The following is a 19,519-nucleotide window of genomic DNA, read 5'->3' on the forward strand; positions in this document are numbered from 1 at the left end:
GTGAAGTGTAAGGCTTTCCAAAGCTGCCCAACGTGTTTCTTTCTCTATTTCAATGGTATTCTGACTTGTATAACACACATTTACCACTCTAGAGTCCTTTAAGTAAAGAATATAGGATTGATACAGTGTTTCATGTGATCTTAACTCAATTTAGGATTTCCCATATCTTAGCTACCTTTTCTATACTAACAACTGACTTGAAGAATCTCTTTCAGCTGTTCTAAATGCGTTCTCATCTTTTTACAGTCATTTTCTCTGAATTATCCATGTTTTCATGTAGTTTCCTATATTCTGCCTTCTTGTCCAAGTATAAGCTTTGCCCACTTTATCAAACAACTTCCTACACACTGTTATGAACTGAGGCAGCTTGGGAACTTTGTCTCTCAACTGTGTTATAGAGTGTAGTACAACATTTCAGTGAAGTGTAAGGCTTTCCAAAACTGCCGAACGTGTTTCTTTCTCTATTTCAATGGTATTCTGACTTGTATAACACACATTTACCACTCTAGAGTCATTTAAGTAAAGAATATAGGATTCATACAGTGTTTCATGTGATCTTAACTCGAATTAAGGATTTCCCTTATCTTAGCTACCTTTTCTACACTAAGAACTGACTTGGAGAATCTCTTTCAGCTGTTCTAAACGAGTTCTCATCTGTTTATAGTCATTTTCTCTGAATTATCCATGTTTTCATGTACTTTCCTATATTCTGCCTTCTGGTCCAAGTATAAACTTTGCCCACTTTATCAAACAACTTCCTACACACTCTTATGAACTGAGGCAGCTTGGGAACATTGTCTCTCTCAACTGTGTTATAGAGTGTAGTTCAACATTTCAGTGAAGTGTAAGGATTTCCAAAGCTGCCGAACGTGTTCCTTTCTCTATTTCAATGGTATTCTGATTTGTATAACACACATTTCCCACTCTAGAGTCCTTTAGGGAAAGAATATAGGATTCATACAGTGTTTCATGTGATCTTATCTCGAATTAAGGATTTCCCTTATCTTAGCTACCTTTTCTACACTAAGAACAGACTTGGAGAATCTCTTTCAGCTGTTCTAAACGAGTTCTCATCTCTTTACAGTCATTTTCTCTGAATTATCCATGTTTTCATGTAGTTTCCTATATTCTGCCTTCTGGTCCAAGTGTAAGCTTTGCCCAGTTTATCAAACAACTTCCTACACACTGTTATGAACTGAGGCAGCTTGGGAACATTGTCTCTCAACTGTGTTATAGAGTGTAGTACTACATTTCAGTGAAGTGTAAGGCTTTCCAAAGCTGCCCAACGTGTTTCTTTCTCTATTTCAATGGTATTCTGACTTGTATAACACACATTTACCACTCTAGAGTCCTTTAAGTAAAGAATATAGGATTGATACAGTGTTTCATGTGATCTTAACTCAATTTAGGATTTCCCATATCTTAGCTACCTTTTCTATACTAACAACTGACTTGAAGAATCTCTTTCAGCTGTTCTAAATGCGTTCTCATCTTTTTACAGTCATTTTCTCTGAATTATCCATGTTTTCATGTAGTTTCCTATATTCTGCCTTCTTGTCCAAGTATAACCTTTGCCCACTTCATCAAACAACTTCCTACACACTGTTATGAACTGAGGCAGCTTGGGAACATTGTCTCTCAACTGTGTTATAGAGTGTAGTTCAACATTTCAGTGAAGTGTAAGGCTTTCCAAAGCTGCCGAACGTGTTCCTTTCTCTATTTCAATGGTATTCTGACTTGTATAACACACATTTACCACTCTAGAGTCCTTTAGGGAAAGAATATAGGATTCATACAGTGTTTCATGTGATCTTAACTCGAATTAAGGATTTCCCTTATCTTAGCTACCTTTTCTACACTAAGAACTGACTTGGAGAATCTCTTTCAGCTGTTCTAAACGAGTTCTCATCTGTTTACAGTCATTTTCTCTGAATTATCCATGTTTTCATGTAGTTTCCTATATTCTGCCTTCTGGTCCAAGTGTAAGCTTTGCCCAGTTTATCAAACAACTTCCTACACACTGTTATGAACTGAGGCAGCTTGGGAACATTGTCTCTCAACTGTGTTATAGAGTGTAGTACTACATTTCAGTGAAGTGTAAGGCTTTCCAAAGCTGCCCAACGTGTTTCTTTCTCTATTTCAATGGTATTCTGACTTGTATAACACACATTTACCACTCTAGAGTCCTTTAAGTAAAGAATATAGGATTGATACAGTGTTTTATGTGATCTTAACTCAATTTAGGATTTCCCATATCTTAGCTACCTTTTCTATACTAACAACTGACTTGAAGAATCTCTTTCAGCTGTTCTAAATGAGTTCTCATCTTTTTACAGTCATTTTCTCTGAATTATCCATGTTTTCATGTAGTTTCCTATATTCTGCCTTCTTGTCCAAGTATAACCTTTGCCCACTTCATCAAACAACTTCCTACACACTGTTATGAACTGAGGCAGCTTGGGAACATTGTCTCTCAACTGTGTTATAGAGTGTAGTTCAACATTTCAGTGAAGTGTAAGGCTTTCCAAAGCTGCCGAACGTGTTCCTTTCTCTATTTCAATAGTATTCTGACTTGTATAACACACATTTACCACTCTAGAGTCCTTTAGGGAAAGAATATAGGATTCATACAGTGTTTCATGTGATCTTAACTCAAATTAAGGATTTCCCTTATCTTAGCTACCTTTTCTACACTAAGAACTGACTTGGAGAATCTCTTTCAGCTGTTCTAAAAGAGTTCGCATCTGTTTACAGTCATTTTCTCTGAATTATCCATGTTTTCATGTAGTTTCCTATATTCTGCCTTCCGGTCCAAGTATAAGCTTTGCCCACTTTATCAAACAACTTCCTACACACTGTTATGAACTGAGGCAGCTTGGGAACTTTGTCTCTCAACTGTGTTATAGAGTGTAGTACAACATTTCAGTGAAGTGTAAGGCTTTCCAAAGCTGCCGAACGTGTTTCTTTCTCTATTTCAATGGTATTCTGACTTGTATAACACACATTTACCACTCTAGAGTCATTTAAGTAAAGAATATAGGATACATACAGTGTTTCATGTGATCTTAACTCGAATTAACGATTTCCCTTATCTTAGCTACCTTTTCTACACTAAGAACTGACTTGGAGAATCTCTTTCAGCTGTTCTAAACGAGTTCTCATCTGTTTACAGTCATTTTCTCTGAATTATCCATGTTTTCATGTAGTTTCCTATATTCTGCCTTCCGGTCCAAGTATAAGCTTTGCCCACTTTATCAAACAACTTCCTACACACAGTTATGAACTGAGGCAGCTTGGGAACTTTGTCTCTCAACTGTGTTATAGAGTGTAGTACAACATTTCAGTGAAGTGTAAGGCTTTCCAAAGCTGCCGAACGTGTTTCTTTCTCTATTTCAATGGTATTCTGACTTGTATAACACACATTTACCACTCTAGAGTCATTTAAGTAAAGAATATAGGATTCATACAGTGTTTCATGTGATCTTAACTCGAATTAAGGATTTCCCTTATCTTAGCTACCTTTTCTACACTAAGAACTGACTTGGAGAATCTCTTTCAGCTGTTCTAAACGAGTTCTCATGTGTTTACAGTCATTTTCTCTGAATTATCCATGTTTTCATGTAGTTTCCTATATTCTGCCTTCTGGTCCAAGTGTAAGCTTTGCCCAGTTTATCAAACAACTTCCTACACACTGTTATGAACTGAGGCAGCTTGGGAACATTGTCTCTCAACTGTGTTATAGAGTGTAGTACTACATTTCAGTGAAGTGTAAGGCTTTCCAAAGCTGCCCAACGTGTTTCTTTCTCTATTTCAATGGTATTCTGACTTGTATAACACACATTTACCACTCTAGAGTCCTTTAAGTAAAGAATATAGGATTGATACAGTGTTTTATGTGATCTTAACTCAATTTAGGATTTCCCATATCTTAGCTACCTTTTCTATACTAACAACTGACTTGAAGAATCTCTTTCAGCTGTTCTAAATGAGTTCTCATCTTTTTACAGTCATTTTCTCTGAATTATCCATGTTTTCATGTAGTTTCCTATATTCTGCCTTCTTGTCCAAGTATAACCTTTGCCCACTTCATCAAACAACTTCCTACACACTGTTATGAACTGAGGCAGCTTGGGAACATTGTCTCTCAACTGTGTTATAGAGTGTAGTTCAACATTTCAGTGAAGTGTAAGGCTTTCCAAAGCTGCCGAACGTGTTCCTTTCTCTATTTCAATGGTATTCTGACTTGTATAACACACATTTACCACTCTAGAGTCCTTTAGGGAAAGAATATAGGATTCATACAGTGTTTCATGTGATCTTAACTCAAATTAAGGATTTCCCTTATCTTAGCTACCTTTTCTACACTAAGAACTGACTTGGAGAATCTCTTTCAGCTGTTCTAAAAGAGTTCGCATCTGTTTACAGTCATTTTCTCTGAATTATCCATGTTTTCATGTAGTTTCCTATATTCTGCCTTCCGGTCCAAGTATAAGCTTTGCCCACTTTATCAAACAACTTCCTACACACTGTTATGAACTGAGGCAGCTTGGGAACTTTGTCTCTCAACTGTGTTATAGAGTGTAGTACAACATTTCAGTGAAGTGTAAGGCTTTCCAAAGCTGCCGAACGTGTTTCTTTCTCTATTTCAATGGTATTCTGACTTGTATAACACACATTTACCACTCTAGAGTCATTTAAGTAAAGAATATAGGATACATACAGTGTTTCATGTGATCTTAACTCGAATTAACGATTTCCCTTATCTTAGCTACCTTTTCTACACTAAGAACTGACTTGGAGAATCTCTTTCAGCTGTTCTAAAAGAGTTCTCATCTGTTTACAGTCATTTTCTCTGAATTATCCATGTTTTCATGTAGTTTCCTATATTCTGCCTTCCGGTCCAAGTATAAGCTTTGCCCACTTTATCAAACAACTTCCTACACACAGTTATGAACTGAGGCAGCTTGGGAACTTTGTCTCTCAACTGTGTTATAGAGTGTAGTACAACATTTCAGTGAAGTGTAAGGCTTTCCAAAGCTGCCGAACGTGTTTCTTTCTCTATTTCAATGGTATTCTGACTTGTATAACACACATTTACCACTCTAGAGTCATTTAAGTAAAGAATATAGGATTCATACAGTGTTTCATGTGATCTTAACTCGAATTAAGGATTTCCCTTATCTTAGCTACCTTTTCTACACTAAGAACTGACTTGGAGAATCTCTTTCAGCTGTTCTAAACGAGTTCTCATCTGTTTACAGTCATTTTCTCTGAATTATCCATGTGTTCATGTAGTTTCCTATATTCTGCCTTCTGGTCCAAGTATAAGCTTTACCCACTTTATCAAACAACTTCCTACACACTGTTATGAACTGAGGCAGCTTGGGAACATTGTCTCTCAACTGTGTTATAGAGTGTAGTACTACATTTCAGTGAAGTGTAAGGCTTTCCAAAGCTGCCCAACGTGTTTCTTTCTCTATTTCAATGGTATTCTGACTTGTATAACACACATTTACCACTCTAGAGTCCTTTAAGTAAAGAATATAGGATTGATACAGTGTTTCATGTGATCTTAACTCAATTTAGGATTTCCCATATCTTAGCTACCTTTTCTATACTAACAACTGACTTGAAGAATCTCTTTCAGCTGTTCTAAATGAGTTCTCATCTTTTTACAGTCATTTTCTCTGAATTATCCATGTTTTCATGTAGTTTCCTATATTCTGCCTTCTTGTCCAAGTATAACCTTTGCCCACTTCATCAAACAACTTCCTACACACTGTTATGAACTGAGGCAGCTTGGGAACATTGTCTCTCAACTGTGTTATAGAGTGTAGTTCAACATTTCAGTGAAGTGTAAGGCTTTCCAAAGCTGCCGAACGTGTTCCTTTCTCTATTTCAATGGTATTCTGACTTGTATAACACACATTTACCACTCTAGAGTCCTTTAGGGAAAGAATATAGGATTCATACAGTGTTTCATGTGATCTTAACTCGAATTAAGGATTTCCCTTATCTTAGCTACCTTTTCTACACTAAGAACTGACTTGGAGAATCTCTTTCAGCTGTTCTAAAAGAGTTCTCATCTGTTTTCAGTCATTTTCTCTGAATTATCCATGTTTTCATGTAGTTTCCTATATTCTGGCTTCCGGTCCAAGTATAAGCTTTCCTACTTTATCAAACAACTTCCTACACACTGTTATGAACTGAGGCAGCTTGGGAACTTTGTCTCTCAACTGTGTTATAGAGTGTAGTACAACATTTCAGTGAAGTGTAAGGCTTTCCAAAGCTGCCGAACGTGTTTCTTTCTCTATTTCAATGGTATTCTGACTTGTATAACACACATTTACCACTCTAGAGTCATTTAAGTAAAGAATATAGGATTCATTCAGTGTTTCATGTGATCTTAACTCGAATTAAGGATTTCCCTTATCTTAGCTACCTTTTCTACACTAAGAACTGACTTGGAGAATCTCTTTCAGCTGTTCTAAACGAGTTCTCATCTGTTTACAGTCATTTTCTCTGAATTATCCATGTGTTCATGTAGTTTCCTATATTCTGCCTTCTGGTCCAAGTATAAGCTTTGCCCACTTTATCAAACAACTTCCTACACACTGTTATGAACTGAGGCAGCTTGGGAACATTGTCTCTCAACTGTGTTATAGAGTGTAGTACTACATTTTAGTGAAGTGTAAGGCTTTTCAAAGCTGCCGAACGTGTTCCTTTCTCTATTTCAATGGTATTCTGATTTGTATAACACACATTTACCACTCTAGAGTCCTTTAGGGAAAGAATATAGGATTCATACAGTGTTTCATGTGATCTTAACTAGAATTAAGGATTTCCCTTATCTTAGCTACCTTTTCTACACTAAGAACTGACTTGGAGAATCTCTTTCAGCTGTTCTAAACGAGTTCTCATCTGTTTACAGTCATTTTCTCTGAATTATCCATGTGTTCATGTAGTTTCCTATATTCTGCCTTCTGGTCCAAGTATAAGCTTTGCCCACTTTATCAAACAACTTCCTACACACTGTTATGAACTGAGGCAGCTTGGGAACATTGTCTCTCAACTGTGTTATAGAGTGTAGTACTACATTTCAGTGAAGTGTAAGGCTTTCCAAAGCTGCCCAACGTGTTTCTTTCTCTATTTCAATGGTATTCTGACTTGTATAACACACATTTACCACTCTAGAGTCCTTTAAGTAAAGAATATAGGATTGATACAGTGTTTCATGTGATCTTAACTCAATTTAGGATTTCCCATATCTTAGCTACCTTTTCTATACTAACAACTGACTTGAAGAATCTCTTTCAGCTGTTCTAAATGAGTTCTCATCTTTTTACAGTCATTTTCTCTGAATTATCCATGTTTTCATGTAGTTTCCTATATTCTGCCTTCTTGTCCAAGTATAACCTTTGCCCACTTCATCAAACAACTTCCTACACACTGTTATGAACTGAGGAAGCTTGGGAACATTGTCTCTCAACTGTGTTATAGAGTGTAGTTCAACATTTCAGTGAAGTGTAAGGCTTTCCAAAGCTGCCCAACGTGTTTCTTTCTCTATTTCAATGGTATTCTGACTTGTATAACACACATTTACCACTCTAGAGTCCTTTAAGTAAAGAATATAGGATTGATACAGTGTTTTATGTGATCTTAACTCAATTTAGGATTTCCCATATCTTAGCTACCTTTTCTATACTAACAACTGACTTGAAGAATCTCTTTCAGCTGTTCTAAATGAGTTCTCATCTTTTTACAGTCATTTTCTCTGAATTATCCATGTTTTCATGTAGTTTCCTATATTCTGCCTTCTTGTCCAAGTATAACCTTTGCCCACTTCATCAAACAACTTCCTAAACACTGTTATGAACTGAGGCAGCTTGGGAACATTGTCTCTCAACTGTGTTATAGAGTGTAGTTCAACATTTCAGTGAAGTGTAAGGCTTTCCAAAGCTGCCGAACGTGTTCCTTTCTCTATTTCAATGGTATTCTGACTTGTATAACACACATTTACCACTCTAGAGTCCTTTAGGGAAAGAATATAGGATTCATACAGTGTTTCATGTGATCTTAACTCAAATTAAGGATTTCCCTTATCTTAGCTACCTTTTCTACACTAAGAACTGACTTGGAGAATCTCTTTCAGCTGTTCTAAAAGAGTTCGCATCTGTTTACAGTCATTTTCTCTGAATTATCCATGTTTTCATGTAGTTTCCTATATTCTGCCTTCCGGTCCAAGTATAAGCTTTGCCCACTTTATCAAACAACTTCCTACACACTGTTATGAACTGAGGCAGCTTGGGAACTTTGTCTCTAAACTGTGTTATAGAGTGTAGTACAACATTTCAGTGAAGTGTAAGGCTTTCCAAAGCTGCCGAACGTGTTTCTTTCTCTATTTCAATGGTATTCTGACTTGTATAACACACATTTACCACTCTAGAGTCATTTAAGTAAAGAATATAGGATACATACAGTGTTTCATGTGATCTTAACTCGAATTAACGATTTCCCTTATCTTAGCTACCTTTTCTACACTAAGAACTGACTTGGAGAATCTCTTTCAGCTGTTCTAAACGAGTTCTCATCTGTTTACAGTCATTTTCTCTGAATTATCCATGTTTTCATGTAGTTTCCTATATTCTGCCTTCCGGTCCAAGTATAAGCTTTGCCCACTTTATCAAACAACTTCCTACACACAGTTATGAACTGAGGCAGCTTGGGAACTTTGTCTCTCAACTGTGTTATAGAGTGTAGTACAACATTTCAGTGAAGTGTAAGGCTTTCCAAAGCTGCCGAACGTGTTTCTTTCTCTATTTCAATGGTATTCTGACTTGTATAACACACATTTACCACTCTAGAGTCATTTAAGTAAAGAATATAGGATTCATACAGTGTTTCATGTGATCTTAACTCGAATTAAGGATTTCCCTTATCTTAGCTACCTTTTCTACACTAAGAACTGACTTGGAGAATCTCTTTCAGCTGTTCTAAACGAGTTCTCATCTGTTTACAGTCATTTTCTCTGAATTATCCATGTGTTCATGTAGTTTCCTATATTCTGCCTTCTGGTCCAAGTATAAGCTTTACCCACTTTATCAAACAACTTCCTACACACTGTTATGAACTGAGGCAGCTTGGGAACATTGTCTCTCAACTGTGTTATAGAGTGTAGTACTACATTTCAGTGAAGTGTAAGGCTTTCCAAAGCTGCCCAACGTGTTTCTTTCTCTATTTCAATGGTATTCTGACTTGTATAACACACATTTACCACTCTAGAGTCCTTTAAGTAAAGAATATAGGATTGATACAGTGTTTCATGTGATCTTAACTCAATTTAGGATTTCCCATATCTTAGCTACCTTTTCTATACTAACAACTGACTTGAAGAATCTCTTTCAGCTGTTCTAAATGAGTTCTCATCTTTTTACAGTCATTTTCTCTGAATTATCCATGTTTTCATGTAGTTTCCTATATTCTGCCTTCTTGTCCAAGTATAACCTTTGCCCACTTCATCAAACAACTTCCTACACACTGTTATGAACTGAGGAAGCTTGGGAACATTGTCTCTCAACTGTGTTATAGAGTGTAGTTCAACATTTCAGTGAAGTGTAAGGCTTTCCAAAGCTGCCGAACGTGTTCCTTTCTCTATTTCAATGGTATTCTGACTTGTATAACACACATTTACCACTCTAGAGTCCTTTAGGGCAAGAATATAGGATTCATACAGTGTTTCATGTGATCTTAACTCGAATTAAGGATTTCCCTTATCTTAGCTACCTTTTCTACACTAAGAACTGACTTGGAGAATCTCTTTCAGCTGTTCTAAACGAGTTCTCATCTGTTTACAGTCATTTTCTCTGAATTATCCATGTTTTCATGTAGTTTCCTATATTCTGCCTTCTGGTCCAAGTGTAAGCTTTGCCCAGTTTATCAAACAACTTCCTACACACTGTTATGAACTGAGGCAGCTTGGGAACATTGTCTCTCAACTGTGTTATGGAGTGTAGTACTACATTTCAGTGAAGTGTAAGGCTTTCCAAAGCTGCCCAACGTGTTTCTTTCTCTATTTCAATGGTATTCTGACTTGTATAACACACATTTACCACTCTAGAGTCCTTTAAGTAAAGAATATAGGATTGATACAGTGTTTTATGTGATCTTAACTCAATTTAGGATTTCCCATATCTTAGCTACCTTTTCTATACTAACAACTGACTTGAAGAATCTCTTTCAGCTGTTCTAAATGAGTTCTCATCTTTTTACAGTCATTTTCTCTGAATTATCCATGTTTTCATGTAGTTTCCTATATTCTGCCTTCTTGTCCAAGTATAACCTTTGCCCACTTCATCAAACAACTTCCTACACACTGTTATGAACTGAGGCAGCTTGGGAACATTGTCTCTCAACTGTGTTATAGAGTGTAGTTCAACATTTCAGTGAAGTGTAAGGCTTTCCAAAGCTGCCGAACGTGTTCCTTTCTCTATTTCAATGGTATTCTGACTTGTATAACACACATTTACCACTCTAGAGTCCTTTAGGGAAAGAATATAGGATTCATACAGTGTTTCATGTGATCTTAACACGAATTAACGATTTCCCTTATCTTAGCTACCTTTTCTACACTAAGAACTGACTTGGAGAATCTCTTTCAGCTGTTCTAAACGAGTTCTCATCTGTTTACAGTCATTTTCTCTGAATTATCCATGTTTTCATGTAGTTTCCTATATTCTGGCTTCCGGTCCAAGTATAAGCTTTGCCCACTTTATCAAACAACTTCCTACACACTGTTATGAACTGAGGCAGCTTGGGAACTTTGTCTCTCAACTGTGTTATAGAGTGTAGTACAACATTTCAGTGAAGTGTAAGGCTTTCCAAAGCTGCCCAACGTGTTTCTTTCTCTATTTCAATGGTATTCTGACTTGTATAACCCACATTTACCACTCTAGAGTCCTTTAAGTAAAGAATAAAGGATTCATACAGTATTTCATATGATCTTAACTCGAATTAAGGAGTTCCCTTATCTTAGCTACCTTTTCTACACTAAGAACTGACTGGGAGAATCTCTTTCAGCTGTTCTAAACGAGTTCTCATCCGTTTACAGTCATTTTCTGTGAATTATCCATGTTTTCATGTTGTTTCCTATATTCTGCCTTCTGATCCAAGTATAAGCTTTGCCCACTTTATCAAACAACTTCCTACACACTGTTATGAACTGAGGCAGCTTGGGAACTTTGTCTCTCAACTGTGTTATAGAGTGTAGTACTCCATTTCAGTGAAGTGTAAGGCTTTCCAAAGCTGCCCAACCTGTTTCTTTCTCTATTTCAATGGTATTCTGACTTGTATAACACACATTTACCACTCTAGAGTCCATTAGGGAAAGAATATAGGATTCGTACAATGTTTCATGTGATCTTAACTCGAATTAAGGATTTCCCTTATCTTAGCTACCTTTTCTACACTAAGAGCTGACTGGGAGAATCTCTTTCAGCTGTTCTAAACGAGTTCTCATCTGTTTACAGTCATTTTCTCTGAATTATCCATGTTTTCATGTAGTTTCCTATATTCTGCCTTCTGGTCCAAGTATAAGCTTGGCCCACTTTATCAAACAACTTCCTACACACTGTTATGAACTGAGGCAGCTTGGGAACATTCTCTCTCAACTGTGTTATAGAGTGTAGTACTACATTTCAGTGAAGTGTAAGGGTTTCCAAAGCTTCCGAACGTGTTTCTTTCTCTATTTCAATGGTATTCTGACTTGTATAACACACATTTACCACTCTAGAGTCCTTTAGGGAAAGAATATAGGATTCATACAGTGTTTCATGTGATCTTAACTCGAATTAAGGAGTTCCCTTATCTTAGCTACCTTTTCTACACTAAGAACTGACTTGGAGAATCTCTTTCAGCTGTTCTAAACGAGTTCTCATCTGTTTACAGTCATTTTCTCTGAATTATCCATGTTTTCATGTAGTTTCATATATTCTGCCTTCTGGTCCAAGTATAAGCTTTGCCCACTTATCAAACAACTTCCTACACACTGTTATGAACTGAGGCAGCTTGGGAACTTTGTCTCTCAACTGTGTTATAGAGTGTAGTACTCCATTTCAGTGAAGTGTAAGGCTTTCCAAAGCTGCCGAACGTGTTTCTTTCTCTATTTCAATTGTATTCTGACTTGTATAACACACATTTACCACTCTAGAGTCCTTTAAGTAAAGAATAAAGGATTCATACAGTATTTCATATGATCTTAACTCGAATGAAGGATTTCCCTTATCTTAGCTACCTTTTCTACACTAAGAACTGACTTGGAGAATCTCTTTCAGCTGTTCTAAACGAGTTCTCATCATTTTACAGTCATTTTCTCTGAATTATCCATATTTTCATGTAGTTTCCTATATTCTGCCTTCTGGTCCAAGTATAAGCTTTGCGCACTGCATCAAACAACTTCCTACACACTGTTATGAACTGAGGCAGCTCGGGAACATTGTCTCTCAACTGTGTTATAGAGTATAGTACTACATTTCAGTGAAGTGTAAGGCTTTCCAAAGCTGCCGAACGTGTTCTATTCTCTATTTCAATGGTATTCTGACTTGTATAACACACATTTACCACTCTAGAGTCCTTTAAGTAAAGAATATAGGAATCATACAGTGTTTCAGGTGATCTTAACTCGAATTAAGGATTTCCCTTATCTTAGCTACCTTTTCTACACTAAGAACTGACTGGGAGAATCTCTTTCAGCTCTTCTAAACGAGTTCTCATCTGTTTACAGTCATTTTCTCTGAATTATCCATGTTTTCATGTAGTTTCCTATATTCTGCCTTCTGGTCCAAGTATAAGCTATGCCCACTGCATCAAACAACTTCTTACACACTGTTATGAACTGAGGCAGCTTGGGAAGTTTCTCTCTCAACTGTGTTATAGAGTGTAGTACTACATTTCAGTGAAGTGTAAGGCTTTCCAAAGCTGCCGAACGTGTTTCTTTCTCTATTTCAATGGTATTCTGCCTTGTATAACACACATTAACCACTCTAGAGTCCTTTAGGGAAAGAATATAGGATTCATACAGTGTTTCATGTGATCTTAACTCGAATTAAGGAGTTCCCTTATCTTAGCTACCTTTTCTACACTAAGAGCTGACTGGGAGAATCTCTTTCAGCTGTTCTAAACGAGTTCTCATCTGTTTACAGTCATTTTCTCTGAATTATCCATGTTTTCATGTAGTTTCCTATATTCTGCCTTCTGGTCCAAGTATAAGCTTGGCCCACTTTATCAAACAACTTCCTACACACTGTTATGAACTGAGGCAGCTTGGGAACATTCTCTCTCAACTGTGTTATAGAGTGTAGTACTACATTTCAGTGAAGTGTAAGGGTTTCCAAAGCTTCCGAACGTGTTTCTTTCTCTATTTCAATGGTATTCTGACTTGTATAACACACATTTACCACTCTAGAGTCCTTTAGGGAAAGAATATAGGATTCATACAGTGTTTCATGTGATCTTAACTCGAATTAAGGAGTTCCCTTATCTTAGCTACCTTTTCTACACTAAGAACTGACTTGGAGAATCTCTTTCAGCTGTTCTAAACGAGTTCTCATCTGTTTACAGTCATTTTCTCTGAATTATCCATGTTTTTATGTAGTTTCATATATTCTGCCTTCTGGTCCAAGTATAAGCTTTGCCCACTTATCAAACAACTTCCTACACACTGTTATGAACTGAGGCAGCTTGGGAACTTTGTCTCTCAACTGTGTTATAGAGTGTAGTACTCCATTTCAGTGAAGTGTAAGGCTTTCCAAAGCTGCCGAACGTGTTTCTTTCTCTATTTCAATTGTATTCTGACTTGTATAACACACATTTACCACTCTAGAGTCCTTTAAGTAAAGAATATAGGAATCATACTGTGTTTCAGGTGATCTTAACTCGAATTAAGGATTTCCCTTATCTTAGCTACCTTTTCTACACTAAGAACTGACTGGGAGAATCTCTTTCAGCTCTTCTAAACGAGTTCTCATCTGTTTACAGTCATTTTCTCTGAATTATCCATGTTTTCATGTAGTTTCCTATATTCTGCCTTCTGGTCCAAGTATAAGCTATGCCCACTGCATCAAACAACTTCTTACACACTGTTATGAACTGAGGCAGCTTGGGAAGTTTCTCTCTCAACTGTGTTATAGAGTGTAGTACTACATTTCAGTGAAGTGTAAGGCTTTCCAAAGCTGCCGAACGTGTTTCTTTCTCTATTTCAATGGTATTCTGCCTTGTATAACACACATTAACCACTCTAGAGTCCTTTAGGGAAAGAATATAGGATTCATACAGTGTTTCATGTGATCTTAACTCGAATTAAGGAGTTCCCTTATCTTAGCTACCTTTTCTACACTAAGAACTGACTTGGAGAATCTCTTTGAGCTGTTTTAAACAAGTTCTCATCTGTTTACATTCATTTTCTCTGAATTATCCATGTTTTCAAGTAGTTTCCTATATTCTGCATTCTGGTCCAAGTATAAGCTTTGCCCACTTTATCAAACAACTTCCTACACACTGTTATGAACTGAGGCAGCTTGGGAACATTGTCTCTCAACTGTGTTATAGAGTGTAGTACTACATTTCAGTGAAGTGTAAGGCTTTCCCAAGCTGCCGAACGTGTTTCTTTCTCTATTTCAATGGTATTCTGACTTGTATAACACACATTTACCACTCAAGAGTCCTTTAGGGAAAGAATATAGGATTCATACAGTGTTTCATGTGATCTTAACTCGAATTAAGGAGTTCCCTTATCTTAGCTACCTTTTCTACACTAAGAAGGACTTGGAGAATCTCTCTCAGCTGTTTTAAATGAGTTCTCATCTGTTTACAGTCATTTTCTCTGAATTATCCATGTTTTCATGTAGTTTCCTATATTCTGCCTTCTGGTCCAAGTATAAGCTTGGCCCACTTTATCAAACAACTTCCTACACACTGTTATGAACTGAGGCAGCTTGGGAACATTGTCTCTCAACTGTGTTATAGAGTGTAGTACTACATTTCAGTGAAGTGTAAGGCTTTCCAAAGCTGCCGAACGTGTTTCTTTCTCTATTTCAATGGTATTCTGACTTGTATAACACACATTTACCACTCTAGAGTCCTTTAGGGAAAGAATATAGGATTCATACAGTGTTTCATGTGATCTTAACTCGAATTAAGGAGTTCCCTTATCTTAGCTACCTTTTCTACACTAATAACTGACTTGGAGAATATCTTTCAGCTGTTTTAAACGAGTTCTCATCTGTTTACAGTCATTTTCTCTGAATTATCCATGTTTTCAAGTAGTTTCCTATATTCTGCCTTCTGGTCCAAGTATAAGCTTTGCCCACTTTATCAAACAACTTCCTACACACTGTTATGAACTGAGGCAGCTTGGGAAGTTTCTCTCTCAACTGTCTTATAGAGTGTAGTACTACATTTCAGTGAAGTGTAAGACTTTCCAAAGCTGCCGACCCTGTTCCTTTCTCTATTTCAATGTTTTTTTGCATTGTATAACACAAATTTATGACTCTAGAGTCCTTTAAGTAAAGAATATAGGATTCATACAGTTTTTCATGTGATCTTAACTCGAATTAAGGATTTCACTTATCTTGGCTACCTTTTCTACACTAAGAACTGACTTGGAGAATCTCTTTCAGCTGTTCTAAACGAGTTCTCATCTGTTTACAGTCATTTTCTCTGAATTATCCATGTTTTCATGTAGTTTCCTATATTCTGCCTTCTGGTCCAAGTATAAGCTTTGCCGACTTTATCAAACAACTTCCTACACACTGTTATGAACTGAGGCAGCTTGGGAACATTGTCTCTCAACCGTTTTATAGAGTCTTTACTACATTTCAATGAAGTGTAAGGCTTTCCAAAGCTGCCGAACGTGTTTCTTTCTCTATTTCAATGATATTCTGACTTGTATAACACACATTAACCACTCAAGAGTCCTTTAGGGAAAGAATATAGGATTCATACAGTGTTTCATGTGATCTTAACTCGAATTAAGGAGTTCCCTTATCTTAGCTACCTTTTCTACACTAAGAACTGACTTGGAGAATCTCTTTGAGCTGTTCTAAACAAGTTCTCATCTGTTTACAGTCATTTTCTCTGAGTTATCCAAGTTTTCATGTAGTTTCCTATATTCTGCCTTCTGGTCCAAATATAAGCTTTGCCCACTTAATCAACCAACTTCCTACACACTGTAATGAACTTAGGCAGCTCGGGAACATTGTCTCTCAACTGTGTTATAGAGTGTAGTACTACATTTCAGTGAAGTGTTAGGCTTTCCAAAGCTGCCGAACGTGTTGCTTTCTCTGTTTCAATGGTATTCTGCCTTGTATAACACACATTTACCACTCTAGTCTCCTTTAAGTAAAGAATATAGGATTCATACAGTGTTTCATGTGATCTTAACTCGAATGAAGGATTTCCCGGATCTTAGCTACCTTTTCTACACTAAGAACTGACTTGTAGAATCTCTTTGAGCTTCTCTAAACAAGTTCTCATCTCTTTACAGTCATTTTCTATGAATTATCCATGTTTTCATGTAGTTACCTATATTCTGCCTTCTGGTCCATGTATAGGCTTTGCCCAGTTTATCAAACAACTTCCTACACACTGTTATGAACTGAGGCAGCTCGGGAACATTGTCCCTCAACTGTGTTATAGAGTGTAGTACTACATTTCAGTGAAGTGTAAGGATTTCCAAAGCTGCCGAACGTGTTTCTTTCTCTATTTCAATGGTATTCTGCCTTGTATAACACACCGTTACCACTCTAGTCTCCTTTAAGTAAAGAATAAAGGATTCAAACACTGTTTCATGTGATCTTAACTCGAATTAAGGATTTCCCGGATCTTAGCTACCTTTTCTACACTAAGAACTGGCTTTGAGAATCTCTTTGAGCTGTTCTAAACAAGTTCTCATCTGCTTACAGTCATTTTCTCTGAATTATCCATGTTTTCATGTAGTTTCCTATATTCTGCCTTCTGGTCCATGTATAAGCTTTGCCCAGTTTATCAAACAACTTCCTACACACTGTTATGAACTGAGGCAGCTCGGGAACATAGTCTCTCTACCGTGTTATAGAGTGTAGTACTACATTTCAGTGAAGTGTAAGGATTTCCAAAGCTGCCGAACGTGTTTCTTTCTCTATTTCAATGGTATTCTGCCTTGTATAACACACATTTATCACTCTAGTCTCCTTTAAGTAAAGAATATTGGATTCATAGAGTGTTTCATGTGATCTCAACTAGAATTAAGGATTTCCCGGATCTTAGCTACCTTTTCTACACTAAGAAATGACTTGGAGAATCTCTTGGAGCTGTTCTAAACAAGTTCTCATCTGTTTAAAGTCATTTTCTCTGAATTATCCAAGTTTTCATGTAGTTTCCAATATTCTGCCTTCTGGTCCAAGTATAAGCTTTGCCCACTATATCAAACAACTTCCTACACACTGTTATGAACTGAGGCAGCTCGGGAACATTGTCTCTCAACTGTGTTATAGAGTGTAGTACTACATTTCAGTGAAGTGTAAGGCTTTCCAAAGCTGCCGAACGTGTTTCTTTCTCTATTTCAATGGTATTCTGCCTTGTATAACACACATTTACCACTCTAGTCTCCTTTAAGTAAAGAATATTGGATTCATACAGTGTTTCATGTGATCTTAACTCGAATTAAGGATTTCCCGGATCTTAGCTACCTTTTCTACACTAAGAACTGACTTGTAGAATCTCTTTCAGCTGTTCTAAACGAGTTCTCATCTGTTTACAGTCATTTTCTCTGAATTATCCATGTTTCCATGTAGTTTCCTATATTCTGCCTTCTGGTCCAAGTATAAGCTTTGCCGACTTTATCAAACAACTTCCTACACACTGTTATGAACTGAGGCAGCTTGGGAACATTGTCTCTCAACCGTTTTATAGAGTCTTTACTACATTTCAATGAAGTGTAAGGCTTTCCAAAGCTGCCGAACGTGTTTCTTTCTCTATTTCAATGGTATTCTGACTTGTATAACACACATTAACCACTCAAGAGTCCTTTAGGGAAAGAATATAGGATTCATACAGTGTTTCATGTGATCTTAACTCGAATTAAGGAGTTCCCTTATCTTAGCTACCTTTTCTACACTAAGAACTGACTTGGAGAATCTCTTTGAGCGGTTCTAAACAAGTTCTCATCTGTTTACAGTCATTTTCTCTGAGTTATCCAAGTTTTCATGTAGTTTCCTATATTCTGCCTTCTGGTCCAAATATAAGCTTTGCCCACTTAATCAAACAACTTCCTACACACTGTAATGAACTTAGGCAGCTCGGGAACATTGTCTCTCAACTGTGTTATAGAGTGTAGTACTACATTTCAGTGAAGTGTTAGGCTTTCCAAAGCTGCCGAACGTGTTGCTTTCTCTGTTTCAATGGTATTCTGCCTTGTATAACACACATTTACCACTCTAGTCTCCTTTAAGTAAAGAATATAGGATTCATACAGTGTTTCATGTGATCTTAACTCGAATGAAGGATTTCCCGGATCTTAGCTACCTTTTCTACACTAAGAACTGACTTGTAGAATCTCTTTGAGCTTCTCTAAACAAGTTCTCATCTCTTTACAGTCATTTTCTATGAATTATCCATGTTTTCATGTAGTTACCTATATTCTGCCTTCTGGTCCATGTATAGGCTTTGCCCAGTTTATCAAACAACTTCCTACACACTGTTATGAACTGAGGCAGCTCGGGAACATTGTCCCTCAACTGTGTTATAGAGTGTAGTACTACATTTCAGTGAAGTGTAAGGATTTCGAAAGCTGCCGAACGTGTTTCTTTCTCTATTTCAATGGTATTCTGCCTTGTATAACACACCGTTACCACTCTAGTCTCCTTTAAGTAAAGAATAAAGGATTCAAACACTGTTTCATGTGATCTTAACTCGAATTAAGGATTTCCCGGATCTTAGCTACCTTTTCTACACTAAGAACTGGCTTTGAGAATCTCTTTGAGCTGTTCTAAACAAGTTCTCATCTGCTTACAGTCATTTTCTCTGAATTATCCATGTTTTCATGTAGTTTCCTATATTCTGCCTTCTGGTCCATGTATAAGCTTTGCCCAGTTTATCAAACAACTTCCTACACACTGTTATGAACTGAGGCAGCTCGGGAACATAGTCTCTCTACCGTGTTATAGAGTGTAGTACTACATTTCAGTGAAGTGTAAGGATTTCCAAAGCTGCCGAACGTGTTTCTTTCTCTATTTCAATGGTATTCTGCCTTGTATAACACACATTTATCACTCTAGTCTCCTTTAAGTAAAGAATATTGGATTCATAGAGTGTTTCATGTGATCTTAACTCGAATTAAGGATTTCCCGGAGCTTAGCTACCTTTTCTACACTAAGAACTGACTTGTAGAATCTCTTTGAGCTGCTCTAAACAAGTTCTCCTCTCTTTATAGTCATTTTCTATGAATTATCCATGTTTTCATGTAGTTTCCTCTATTCTGCCTTCTGGT

Source organism: Pipistrellus hanaki, assembly GCF_964339955.1.
Source record: "Pipistrellus hanaki genome assembly, contig: scaffold_45, whole genome shotgun sequence".
NCBI classification, from domain to species: domain Eukaryota; kingdom Metazoa; phylum Chordata; class Mammalia; order Chiroptera; family Vespertilionidae; genus Pipistrellus; species Pipistrellus hanaki.